At 37.1% G+C, this 13,946-nt stretch overlaps 1 long non-coding RNA gene across 1 annotated transcript in view; it reads left to right on the top strand.

Annotated features, from left to right (window-relative positions):
- The first annotated feature begins 238 nt into the window (after positions 1-238).
- Positions 239-13,946, top strand: part of LOC150087754 (uncharacterized) — a 29,087-nt gene continuing 15,379 nt past the window's right edge. Inside the window, exon 1 of the long non-coding RNA XR_016546759.1 lies at positions 239-331. This is a non-coding gene — a long non-coding RNA (uncharacterized LOC150087754). The remainder of the gene's footprint in view (positions 332-13,946) is intronic.

Consider the following 13,946-nt stretch of genomic DNA (forward strand, 5'->3'; position numbering starts at 1 on the left):
TAATTTTTGACTACAAATAGAAAATTACAAAACAACCAAATTATAAATTTGCACATAAATATTTTTGTTTGTCTCTTTACACTTCATTGGTAATTTTGATACAGGTTATCCATATACAGGTTAATGGATATTGCAATTACATTGTGCTGACGTCAATAGGCAACAGAGGCCAAATACCTTGCAGCCATTTGCGTCAACGGATGGTAATAAAAAGGCGCTCCTCTCATTGGCTGGACGGACTTCGGCAACGCAACCTTTTTCCTTCAAAAGTATTTCCGCTGTCTAAGGAAGACATTCAAAACAAAGTCCGTTCCTCTCTTTGCCTGGTGTTGTAAGTATTATTGATTTTGTTTCAATCAGAAGTTCCATTTTTTAATCGTAACGTACTCTGGTTAAATCATTCGAAAAAGGGAAAATGATCTTAAAAATGAAAACGCTTTTAATTTATTATAGCCGTTGTTTGCTCTTCCTGAACTACCTCTGGGCAGCTTCAGAGGTAGTTCAGGAAGCATGGCTAAAACAAATTCTGACTCCTAATTTACCCGTATTCAAAGAGACTATCCAAACGTAAATTTTTATGATAATTTTATTTTAAAGTTCAGGTCTGCTGGGCTCTTCGAATTTTTATTTGCTGATTCTGTTCTTTCTACTGAATCCTTGCCCTAGTTGGTAACACAGTTGGTATAACCAATGTCCTCACCCCCTATGGGGCGGAAAAGACCTGAGTTCGAATCTCGTCAATGAAGTAAGGAATTTTTAAGGACCATTTTCACATCCTGGCAGAGTTAGTCGATCTCAGGCGTAAGTAAAATATTTTTTCTCAAGGAAAAACAAGTTTATCATCCAACAAACAGATAATCGACCACAAATCATACGCGAATTACAAACATTAAAGTGCAATATGGCCTAAGTTGTTGATGTGCCTAAAACCACACAACCACTCAAACGATTCTCTTCAGTGCTTTACATAGTTCTTTATATGGACATCGATTAGCAACCTATTAGGATTCGTTTCTAGAGCTTTGTCTTTCTTCAAATATCGCCTCCAAACCTGAATTCAATAAGGAATTTCTCTACTTTCGAAGATTGTATATATCACACAGATGACACCGTGTGCTTTCCTAACTGCTGCTTACAATGCATGAAAAATTTAATATCTGACCGAATAGTAACCCAAGAGCTTTTTGTCCTGTTTATTTTTAACTACATTTCCCCCTACCTTGTAACTCTTGCATTTCTGATTATGAGGTAGAATTGCAGTAGCGTGATATCATTAATGTCATTAACAACCCTGCCAACCTTTGTACCATATGCAAACTTGGACATTAAGCCTGATAAACCGGAAAATTTTTAAAAATCTTCCAGTTTATTTTTAAAAGTTGCGCTTTTTTACTAATTATTAATTATTAATAACTATCAATCGATAGGTGGAGCAGGACCAGGGTATGTCTGCCAGGGGCAAAAGTTGATGTTGGAGAGCAGATATCATCGTTTAAGGGCACAAAAGTTGATGTTGTTGTACAACATCAACTTTTGACATTAATGACTAATGACATTAAGAGTAAGAGATCTGCAGATTTACTCAACAAGTACAGGTCAATGTTGAAAAAAAGTCGCGAGTTAGGTTGAATGTGAAAGTGTCTGCAATTCTGCCCAGACACGATAGCAGGGAATATATGATGAGAGTCTTGTCGATCAATTCAGCCCTAGAGAGATTGTGCAAGGCTCAAGGGGTAGAATTTTTTTCAGCCTGGTCTGTGCTTGTTGACAGGAGAGACTACTTCTACAGGGATGGGTTACACTTAAACAGAAAGGGTGCAAGAATATTTGCTGATGCTATCGAGGCAGTGTTAGGTGGGTCGGAAAACTGGTAGCTTGGGCGATACACAGACTAAACGGGTAACGGTGGCCGCAGGCAGAGACAAAAGTGATTCTTGCACTGCTTCTATTAGAATGAGCAGCAGCAGCCTGGAAAGCAAGGTAATGGAGATTTCCAGGACTGTTGGGAGTCATAGTGGAACAAGTAAATACATGGGCAGTGTTAGGGTAACAAAGAGTAGAAACGGGTGCATGTATACTTGCATGTACACCAATGCTAGGAGTATAGTTAATATATTTGATGAGCTTGAAGTGCTAGTCAAGACATCAAAGACAGATACTGTTGGGATATCAGAGACGTGATGTCACACAGATAAGCAATGCAGAATTGGAATTTGGGGAGTGTAAAGAAAGGATAGACGGGACAAGAAGGGAGGAGGGGTTATGCTGTTAGTTAAGACACACATAAAATCTAAGGAAGTGCATCCAATTGATGTTGGTGGACAATACAGTGTCGAGTCTGTTTGGTGTGAAATAGGCACTGGGAAATACCTGGGAAAGGAAAAATAAGAGTAGGTGTTAGTTATAGGCCTAATGAATCTGATCTGATGAGTATAATGAGCAGTTGTGCAGACAAATAGAGTGGGCCAGTAAATCAGAATGTCTTATAATCGGGGATTTCAACTTTCCAGGTATTGACTGGAACTTGTGGGTTGGTCAGTCGCATATTATCAAGACTTTTGTGGATTTAATGGATACTGTTTTCTACAGCAACATGTTCGAGAGGCAACCAGAGGGAGTAATACTCTTGATCTGATTATCAGCAGTGATTATTCATGCATTACGAATTTGCAGATAAAAGAACTGGATGACAGTGATCACATACTGATGTGGGAATTACTTAAAGATGTAACTACCATCAAGGGTAAAGGGAAGGGTTTTGCTTTCGTAAAGGCGACTACAGAGGTCTCAGACAGTTTTTAAATTCTGTACAGTGGGGTCAACTAATGATGTTACCAACGTTAAACTCTAAATGGGAAGCCTTCAGGGACTTAATTTTGGAGGCTACTAGGCTTTTCATTCCAACTAAGAAATACTGTTCAAGGTTTAGGCCTAAATGGATGTCAGATGAATTAATGAGGCTCTTGGCAGAGACGAAAAATGTATAGGATGCATATAAAGTATCAGGTGACACAAAAGCCTATGGCAGGTATAAACTAGTCTGTAATCAAGTCACAAAGGAGGTTAGGCAGGCGAAGGCAAATTATGAGAAATCTTTGGTAAAGGATGCAAAGAAAAACAGCAAAGTGTTCTTTATTTATGTAAACTCTAGAAGGAAATGGATGAATCAGATTTGACCACTTAACATAGATGGGTTGACTATTGATGATCCTGCTCAGATAGCAAACAAACTGAATGAGTATTTTGCATCTACATTCACACATGAGCAGTTATTCAATGAGGGGAGTGCCAGACGTTATGAAAAGCTAACAGGAAGCTAAGTGATTTTGTAATAACTGAGAGCAAAGTGGAGGAGAAATTGTTGACGTTAAACATAAAGAAGGCAGCTCGGGTGGACGGGATCTATCCAGTTATATTGAAGGAAGCAGTAAAGCAAGTAAGCAAACTCTTATCCATAATTATGAGAGCTTCCTTGGACTCAGGGGAGGTACCCATGGCTGGAGGTGTGCAAATGTATCACCAATTCACAAAGGGGGTTCAAAAGGTGACACAAGTAACTATAAACCAGTTAGTTAAACTTGTGTTCCGGGGAAAATAACGGAATCACTGGTGAAAGACACATTGCAGGATCATCTAGACAAGACTGCAGTAATAGTTAACATACAGAATGGGTTTGTTGAATGCCAAAAATAATTTTGATATCATATACTTGGATTTCAGGAAAGCTTTTGAGACTGTTGCACATGAAAGACTGCTGTACAAATTGGAGAGGTATGGCATTAGGGGTCAGTTGCTACAATGGATAAAGGAATGATTGAGTGGGAGACGACAGAGAGTGCTAATCAATGGACACTGCTCTTCGTGGACAAATGTTATTAGTGGAATTCCCCAGGGTTCGGTGTTGGGCCCATTGTTGTTTTGTATATTTATCAATGATATTGATGAAGGTATATCGGGTTTAATGTTCAAGTTTGCAGGTGATAAAAAGGTTGGAAGGGTTGTTGACGACAGTAAAGACAGTATGCTACTCCAACTGGATCTAGATAAGTTGGGCAAATGGGCTGAGAAGTGGCAACTGAAGTTTAACATTGAAAACTGCAAAGTACTGCATATGGGTAACAATAACCGAAGAGAAACGTACCAACTGTGTAGTACTACACTCAGGGAAGTCGAAAGTGAAAAAGACCTGGGGGTAATTGTGCAGTCAAATATGAAGTTCGCTGAGCAGTGCAGATGGGCCAGGGTTGGTCGTGGAGTCTTGTCAATGATATATAGGAATTTTGCTAGCAAGGACAGGGAGGTGATTATCCCGTTATACAAGGCAATGGTCAGGCACTACCTAGAGTACTGTGTACAGGTCTGTAGGCTTCATTTTAGGAAAGATGTAGAGTTGCTTGAACGAGTTCAAATAAGGGCAACACGATTGGTGAAGGGAACAAAGGTGTGCTCTTACCAAGAAAGGCTTAAGTTCTGCAAATTGCAGCGCCTGAAGAGTAGGCACCTGCGTGGTGATCTGATTTTGTGGTGTATAAGGCCTTGAATGGGTTCAGCAAGCTGAATGCTGTTGGGATTCTTCCTCTTGCTCAGACTAAGAACCTGAGGGGGCACAGATTCAATTTGAGGAAACAGTTGTAGAATAGATGTCTGGAAATTTTAATAGCATTCATGGTGTTTCCAATATTGATATCACCTTGGTAAATAATCAATTAAATAGAAGAGTCAGTTCTTGGGATGTTGTTACAAATATGACTAACAGTGATCACGGAGCTATTGTAATAATTATAAATTTATCAGAAATTAGCAATACAGATATGTCAACAGATGATACTTTGAGATTTAATTATAAGAATATTAAGTGGGATAAATTTAAAGGTGCTGTGTTACATAGTTTTTCAATTTATACTAGGGACAATTTAAATTCATTAACTGCTTCTGAATATGCATTTTTTGTTCAATCTTCCATTTTTAATGCTTTAAATTTGGCTGCTAAGAGAAGGAAACAGAGAGGTTATAAAGTACCTTGATGGTCTTTGGAGCAATCAGTATTAAGGAGGGAAGTTTTTAGAATGAGGAAGCTTTTTCAGAGGGTTAGGGGTAGAAGTAATAATGAAGCATTAAGGTATAAAGAAAAGTATAAAATTAAGAGGAGAGAATATCATAAAGAATCTCTGAACGCAAATGTAATGCATGGAAATAATTGGTTTATACTACTGGAAATAGTGAGCCATGGGGATTGTTGTTTAAGTTAACCAGAAACAATTTAATTAATACTGTGTATTCAAATGATACTGAGTCTATTGATTGGTACTCTATAATTGCTACTATTACTAGTACTTTATTTCTGAATAACAAAGTTATTCAGAAATAAAGTTATACCAAATTATTAAAAGTTATTTAATGGATGGGCAGATTATTATAAGATCCCAACATCTAACATTTAATAGAGTTATTGATCGCGATTATCCACAGGAATCTGTGTTGGGTCCTATTTTATGGAATCTGGTCTTAAACCAGTGGTTAAGTAGAACAATCCCTAATTGTTATAAGGTGGCTTATGCTGATTATTTGGTTTTGTGCGTGACAGGAAGATCTAGAGCAGTCTTAGAAAGTAGAATGGAGGTTCAGGATTTGACTGATTGGGCTGCGTTAAACAAACTAAAAATTTCATCTACTAAAACTGTCATGATGTTATTAAAAGGAAAATTAGACTACAACAGACCACCTCGATTATTAGTAAACAGTAAACAAATTCCTCTTGTTTCCCAAGTAAAATATTTAGGGGTTATCTTAGATGATAAGTTATTGTTTTCACAACATTTGAATTATTTAAATAGGAAAATAAAAAATTACACTGCCTCTATAGTTAGGGTTACCAGAAAAGATTGGGGATTAGGTAAACGCATCTTGTATCTATATTATAAAGCTATTTTTATGCTGCATCAATCTGGTACGTTCGTACTCTCAATGTAAAATTTAAACAAAAACTATTATCAATTCAAAGAATAATGTTGTTAACTGTTTTGCGTGTTTGTAAGACCGTTTCGACTAATGCTCTACATGTGATTCGGGGGTACTGCCTTTGGATTTAGCTGTCGTGTATAGAGCTTTTTGTTATTTTATACGTAAGAGAAAACAAATTACATTTATGGGGATTACTAATGAAGTTTCTTCTGCAATTAGCAAACAGAAGAAAAAAATTTTGGTGAAATTAATTAAATTATGGCAGGACCGTTGGGATTCCAGTAGTACTGGTAGGGTAACTTATTTATTTATACCTTGTGTCGAATTTAATTTTAATAACAAATTGCATCGCTGGTTTTATCCAAGTATGGAATGCTCATATTTGATTACGGGGCATGGTTCCTTAAAAAGTAAGTTGCATCAGTTTGGTTTAGTGGAAGATCCTTACTGTGTTTGTGGAAGGTTGGAAACATGGGATCATATCTTATGTGAATGCAATTTGCATGATGAATTTAGATTAGAATTATTTAATTTGGTACCTAATTTTATTAGGGGTTCTGAATTAGTTTGGCTGTCTAATGAAAGGAATTTTGTAGAATTTCAACGGTTTTGCAGGTTGACATTTAATAAAAGGAGGAGTATACCTGTGGTTACTAATACTGACTAAAGACCTGTACCCTTTTTTTTTCTCTCTCTCACTCCTCTAGATGGATAGGCATTCTGTCTTGGAGGCGGGGAGAAAACTTTTGGGTGCCCACACCCAATGTGGGCATCCCAGGAGCGGGACTGCTGGCACCCACTGGTCTTGCACACTTACTGGTGGGTGCGGGATCTAGGTGCAATATGCACCGTCAGAGTTAGTAGACCCAGGCTTAACTCTTCGTGCTAGGGATGGGCACCAGGTGGTAATTGCCCAATGGACTATCACCTGGTGGCAGAGTAGCCTATTTCACTTTACAACACATTACACACACTTATACTAACAGGCCATTATGAGAACATGGTATTATATGCTAAATTGGTGGAGATGGATGTATGTCCGGGTGCCACCCTTTGACAGCTAAATACATACATACATACATACATTCCGTATAAAGTTTTATCTGAGTTTTATCTGATCTTCAACAATGGATAGTTGAAAATAAGTTAAAAATTAGTTCTACCAAGACAAAAATTATGATCCTTGTCTCTAAATTGGACGGTCGTCGACCACTAAGAGTTAAAATAAACAATACACAAATACCTCTAGTAACGGAAATTAAACTTTTGGGAATAACTATTGACAGCAAGTTAAATTTTCCCCCTCATTTATCCAATCTGCGAATTAAGATCAGAAATTTCACCGGCGCTCTTGTCAGAGTTTCTAGAACTGTGTGGGGTCTTTCTAGAAGATCTTTAAGAATCTACTATAACGCTGTGTTTCTCCTTATGGTTGCCTATGCTGCTTGCGTTTGGTTCCATAGGGTGCGGGTTGTACAATTTCAATCAAAATTGATGTCAATCCAGCATACAATGTTACTTTGTATTTTGAAGATTTGTCGAACAGTTTCAACACCTGCTTTGCAGGTTTTAGCTTGGACGTTACCACTCGACTTCTACGTAATTTTCAGAGGCTTATGTTATCGCTTGAAACATCAGATTTCCACTGAGATCCTTGGAATTTCTATTAACACTCAAGTCGATGTTAAAGCTGAACGACAAAGAATTTGGCAAGAGTTGATGAATTTGTGGCAGCGTAGGTGGGATGGCACAACACTGGTTAGTGTAACACGTAAGTTTTTTCCTGAAGTTGACTCTCTTATGGATAAAAAATCTAGTCTGGTTTAGCCTTGACTTGTTTACCTCCTATTTGTTATCAGAACATAGATCATTAAATAAGAAAATGTTTAAATTTTGCTAATCTCTTAAGGAACTCTGTCATTGTGGCGGTGTGGAAGATTGGCAGCAGGTGTTGTACTCTTTTCCCTCATACAATGAATTTCGAGTAACTCTGCAGAATGCAATTCCCAACTTTTCATCAGGATTGGAACCCAATTTTGTATCAAATGCCACTAGTTACCGCGCCCTTCAGAATTTTGCTAAAGCAGCTTCAACAAAGGGCTTGCAATACTTTCTGCAATGACTGCACCTGCGAATGTTTCAAATTCAGCTCAAGACTCTTCACCTTCATTGCAATGATGTCCATTTTTTCAACAAGATCTACAATTTTGGACGTACTGTGTGTGCGTGTTTTTTTTTTTTTTTTTTTTTTTCCCTCAACTCTACAAGTGTCCTACAACTACAACTCAATTTAACGATGAAAATTCCTGTGCTCCTGAAATTGCTCGGATGGCTGTTAACTGACTGTGACTTTGCTACTGATGACTGCAGAACTTACTGAATGTTACATTTAACCCAAGCTGTTTATAAGATTTGTGCCTGCTTCTGAGCTAAAATGCTTGTGTAAAGTTTTGTCGGTTGAATGGTAGTACTGATCTGTTTTTTTTTTTTTGGGGGGGGGGGATTATTATCCTTAATTATTTTCTTTGACCTTGTATATAAACTTTTTGCATTGTTTACTTTGATACCTCAAAGTATCATCTGTGTTTACCTCAATCTGTTGAGGTTAATCTTGTGTACAGTATTTAATTTTTGTATGTATAAGATACTTTTTTTTTTCACTATTTATGGCTAAAATCTTTGTTAGGGTCTTGGCGTCCCTTTCTTTTGCTGCCGCTTCTTGGTAGCCCCTGGTCTACTTTCCAGTGGTGGTAGTGCGTTTTCGACCTGATGATTCCGGGTAGCCAAACAGCCAGTTCATTTCTGGCCATTTCTGCAGAATCCTGTAATTTAAAAGTGAAACGAGGTGGAGATGAACTAACGTTCCAGGTGCCGCCCTAGAGAAATACATACATACATTCCATATAAAGTCTGCTCGGTAACACAGTAGTATTGTCACCATCCTCCACCCACAGGGTAGAAAAGGCCCAGGTTCGAATCCCGTCGATGACGCGAGGAACCTTAATGGGCTTTTTTCACTCTGTGGATGAGTTAATCGGTTTCAGGAGTAGATAGCATGTTTTTTTTCCCCACACAAACTGGGGTTTTTAGTCCAGCAAACAGACAAATTTACCATAGAACAGACACAGCACGGCAGATGAACTTAATTATTTGGGTGGCCTAAATATAATAGTTTTATTCCATATAAAACCCATTTTAATATATTCATCCTTATTCACACTATTGTCTTTTTTTTCGGCGAAGTTGCTTTATCAGAAGTTGAAGAAGCCCTTTGAATTCAAGATTTCCAGTTTCATTACTAAAATCCAATTCAACCCTAGCATGGGTGTTTAGTTTTAAAGTTCCAAGAGGAAACCACTTATCCATAATCTTCAAAATGGGACTGATTTTAAATTACTAAAGCAAATTATTCGATATATAATGCAGAGAATGCATACTTAACATAAAATGGATACAAAAATGGCAAAAGCTTGCCCATTTATTCAAAAATAGCAGTCCTTGATGGGTCAATTCGGTCCAATTATCTCTTATCTCCTTAAGTTACCGGTATTTTATAAGGTCGAAAAAGTTTACCATGAAAAGTGGACGCATGTGAAAAAAATACAGTAATTAAGACGGTAATAAGAACGAGCGTAATGGCGGACATTTTAAGGTCTCTGATTGGGTGTTGTGCTGTCCCCACGCATGTCTGTGATTGGCTGTTGAGTTGGGTAAGGTCTGCTCTGTGATCGGCTGTTCAGTTGAGGGGAAAAAAAACGTTTTAGTTCTTATTTTAATCACTAGATAGTGCTGCATGTTTTTTCTATTTTTATCAAAACCCATGTCATCCATGCTGGCTGTCTGGTGCTTATACATTGGCTTACCCTATAAGTTGTAGGAATGTGTGTAAATGTGCCTGTTATATTACATACATACATACATACATTCCATATAAAGTGAGTGTGACGTCAAGAGACCTGTATTCTGCAATGAATTGTGGGGCTCTCCTTCGCAGGGCCGGGCGCCGATCGTTGTTTATTTATTATGGTTGTATGTACCTGAAACCAAAAGTTTTTATTATTTTTTTAAATTTACAATGATACTATTGGAAATAAATACTGTGTTATTGTTAGTCCATTTTGCCAGTGAGAATCTGAAATTAATGATTTTTATTTTATTTTATGTGTTTGATGATTAAATATACATAATTTTTTTACCCATAGCTATGTATGGTGGGGCCATCTATCGGTCCTTTCTGCAAGCTGAAAAAAAATTTTCTTCTTATTGTAGCATGTAAAGTTTTTTTTTTATTATTATTTTTTATTTCCTATGTTGATACTATTTGTCTCCCACATTCAGAGACGCACTCTACCTTTATAAACCTGAAAAGTAAAGATTTTTATGTATTCTGTATTGCTTTGATGTGTAAATTTATTTTGCGAACGTTTTGAACGGTCGCTCCATCTATTGGTACAATTTGCAACTTGAATTTTACTCTATATTTGAAATTTAATGCTTTTTACATTTCTAAAGTAATTTCCCAAAGTTTAAGATTTTAAGGCTGTTGATTAATGGAAAAATTACAAAGTTATTTTCTAGTAGCTAAGAAAAAGACAGACACAATATTTACAAATATAATATATTTTTTTATTGATAAGATTTTACAGAGCTAGCTACAAATCACAATTTTTTAAAAAATATTAAGACAAAAGTATAAAAGTATAAAAAATTAAAACAATCACTTACGTAAGACACAAAGCTTTTTTATCTGAAGGGTTACGTCGTATATTTCAATGTGTAGGCACAATTAAGTTCATCGATCATCGAACTTACTACACTGAATAAACCATAGACGTTGAACTTTTTTTTTTTTTTTATCTCCTCTTTCTGATACTAAGCAGAAAACATTTGAACGCTGGTATACAGTTCTACAGTTCTTATATAATATGCATAGCAAAGCAAAGTTGACGTTTTCAAATTGAAAGTTGCTTGTAACAATAAAAAAAAAAAAAAAACTGCAGTTCTAAAACTACCACCAGGTTGGGGTCATAAAAGATCGGGACTTCCTTTGATGTTATTCTCTGTTAGTTTTATTGTACATCGTTCGATGTTTTCTCTTTTACCACATTGCTTAACTACATTCTATTTGTAAAATCCACCCTCTATACATATCCGAGTGATCTGTATTTCAAAAAACAACATAGTAAAAGTACTTATTACAGATGTGCACACACATACACATATATACATACACACACAAACACCTCATTGTCTAAATTTCAACTTTCCTAACCGCTGTGTGGGTATATCAGTTTAATTTTTGAATCTGCTTTTGGGTTTAAAAGGGTTAATTTTGTAGCGATCTCTTTCTAAATTCAATAAAAATATCTATTTGTAAATATTGTGTATGTCGTTTCTTAGTTACTATAGAAAGAGAAATAACTTGGTAAAAACTGCAATTAATCAATAGCTTTAAAATCTTAAACAACTTTGGGAAAATTACTTTATAATGTAAAATCAATATATTTCAAATATAGAACAAAAAATAATAAATCATCTTTCAGAAAGGCTCGATAGATGGAGCTACCATCATAGTCTAACATTGTTAAGATTAATTTGCTTCAAACAGTACAGGACATGTAAAAAAAAAATCTTTACTTTCAGAAAAATTTTTCATTATTTTTAAAACTAACACTAAAAGCAATTCCATATTGAAAAATACACTTTAGACATGAAAGTAATTAGAGATATTAAAAGGTCAATGTTATACTAAAATTAAAATTAAAATTACAGTTGCTCAGAGCGAAACGGATACAAAAATATAGATTGTAACAGGTTTAATAATAGGAATATACATATATTAGATTAGATACATAAAGCTTTCGGTTATCTAGTTAACCTTCTTCAGTTGATATGAAATGACAGTTAGAAATGACAGTTAAATGAGAGGCGCACAGAAATCGCTAAAGTCAAGGCAGACCTTACGAGGTGTGGCTATCCCATCAATACCCTTGACAGGTGTGACCTACAGGCACGCGACCACGTAGCGACCAACAGAAACATCCAAGGTGGTGACTCAACCACGCGCGCCTTTATCCCATACTACCCAAACCTATCACAACAGGTCTGTAGAATCTTAAAATCACATGGGATAAAGTGCGTGCAACTCCCAGGCAGGAAATTGGAAATTACGATCCCTCACCTGTCCCCGCCTTACTACAAAGCGGATTGGTCTACCGCATCTCTTGCCGTGACTGCACTAGCTGCTACTTCGGGGAAACTGGGAGACGGCTCGAAAAACGCCTTTTCGAACACAAAAGAGCGATCCGCTTAGCGGATGTGGAGCACTCAGCTATTGCCGAGCACGTCTGGGCAACCCACCACGACATTGACCCACACCGCGATGTCGTGATTGTGGATAAGTCCCGCCATTATCTGCGCCGCGCCTGGTTGGAATCGTTAAACATCAAATGCTCCAATACCTCAGTGAACAGGAACAGTGGTTGTCAAGTCCACCCTATCACCGAAGCAACGATACTCCACATACATCACAACCACAGGCTTCAACCTCAAACAATTAGCCACGCGCTTCACGTACCAGATTGGCAGTACACGCCTACATTCTAACTGTCATTTCATATCAACTGAAGAAGATTAACTAGATAAAAGAAAGCTTTATGTATCTAATCTAATATATGTATATTTCCTGTTATTAAACCTGTTACAATCTATATTTTTGTATCAGTTTCGCTCTGAGCAACTGTAATTTTAATTTTAGTAGAATGAATCCGGAGCGCATAGGCCTCTTTAATCATAGGTTAATGTTATGTTTGTATTGACAACACGTCCCTATCCAGACTAAAACGAACATTCAGCAAATGGTAGTAGTAGTAGTAGTGGCATGTGATGCAAGAAAGCAACTGTATGAACTTATGCAGCATCAGCCAAAAAATAAAAAATAAAAAAATAAAAAAATAAAAAATAAAAATAAAAATAAAGTAATCCAGTTCCTCCTTAAATTTATTTAACCTGTCAACTTCCACAACGACAGATGGAAGTTTGTTCCAGCAATTAACCACCTGCTGGCTAAAGGCAAATTTCCGCACATCTATTCTACATCTGTCTTTTCTTAATTTGAATTTATGCCCCCTTAGGTTCGTAATCTGAACAAGTGGAAGGATCCCATCAGAATTCAGCGTGCTCAACCCATTCAAAGCCTTATATACCTCAATCAGAACACCGCGCAGGTGCCTAGTCTCCAGCCACTGCAATTTGCAGAATTTAAGCCTCTCTTGGTAAAAGGATCCCTTCATTCCCCTCACCAATCTTGTTGCCCTTCTCTGTACACGCTCAAGTAAATCTACATCCTTCCTAAAATGAGGCCTCCAGACCTGTACGCAGTACTCAAGGCGTGGCCTGACCATTGCCTTATACAGAGGGACAATCACCTCCTTCTCCCTGCTAGCAAAATTCCTATATATCATTGACAAAACCCCATGACCTGCCCTGGCAGCCTGTCTGCATTGCTCAGAAAACTTCATAGCTGACTGCACAATTACTCCCAGGTCTTTTTCATTTTCTACCACCTTAAGTGTAGTATCACACAGTTGGTACGTTTCTCTGGGGTTACTTCTACCCATATGCAGTACTTTGCATTTGTCAAGGTTAAACTTCAGTTGCCTCTTCTTAGCCCATCTGCCCAAATTATCTAGATCCTGTTGCAGTAGCACACTGCCATTACTGTCATTAACAACCCTGCCAACCTTTGTATCATCTGCAAACTTCGACATTAAGCCTGATATACCTTCATCAATATCATTGATAAATATACAAAACAACAGTGGACCCAACACCGAACCCTGTGGGACTCCACTAATAACATTAGCCCATGAAGAGCAGCGTTCATTGATTACCACCCTCTGTCTTCTCCCACTTAACCATCCTTTTATCCATTGTAACAACTTACCCTTAATACCATTCTGCTCCAATTTGTACAATAGTCTTCC

Source organism: Mastigoproctus giganteus, chromosome 3 (assembly GCF_048544385.1).
Source record: "Mastigoproctus giganteus isolate SK-2022 chromosome 3, ASM4854438v1, whole genome shotgun sequence".
Classification (NCBI taxonomy): Eukaryota; Metazoa; Arthropoda; class Arachnida; order Uropygi; family Thelyphonidae; genus Mastigoproctus; species Mastigoproctus giganteus.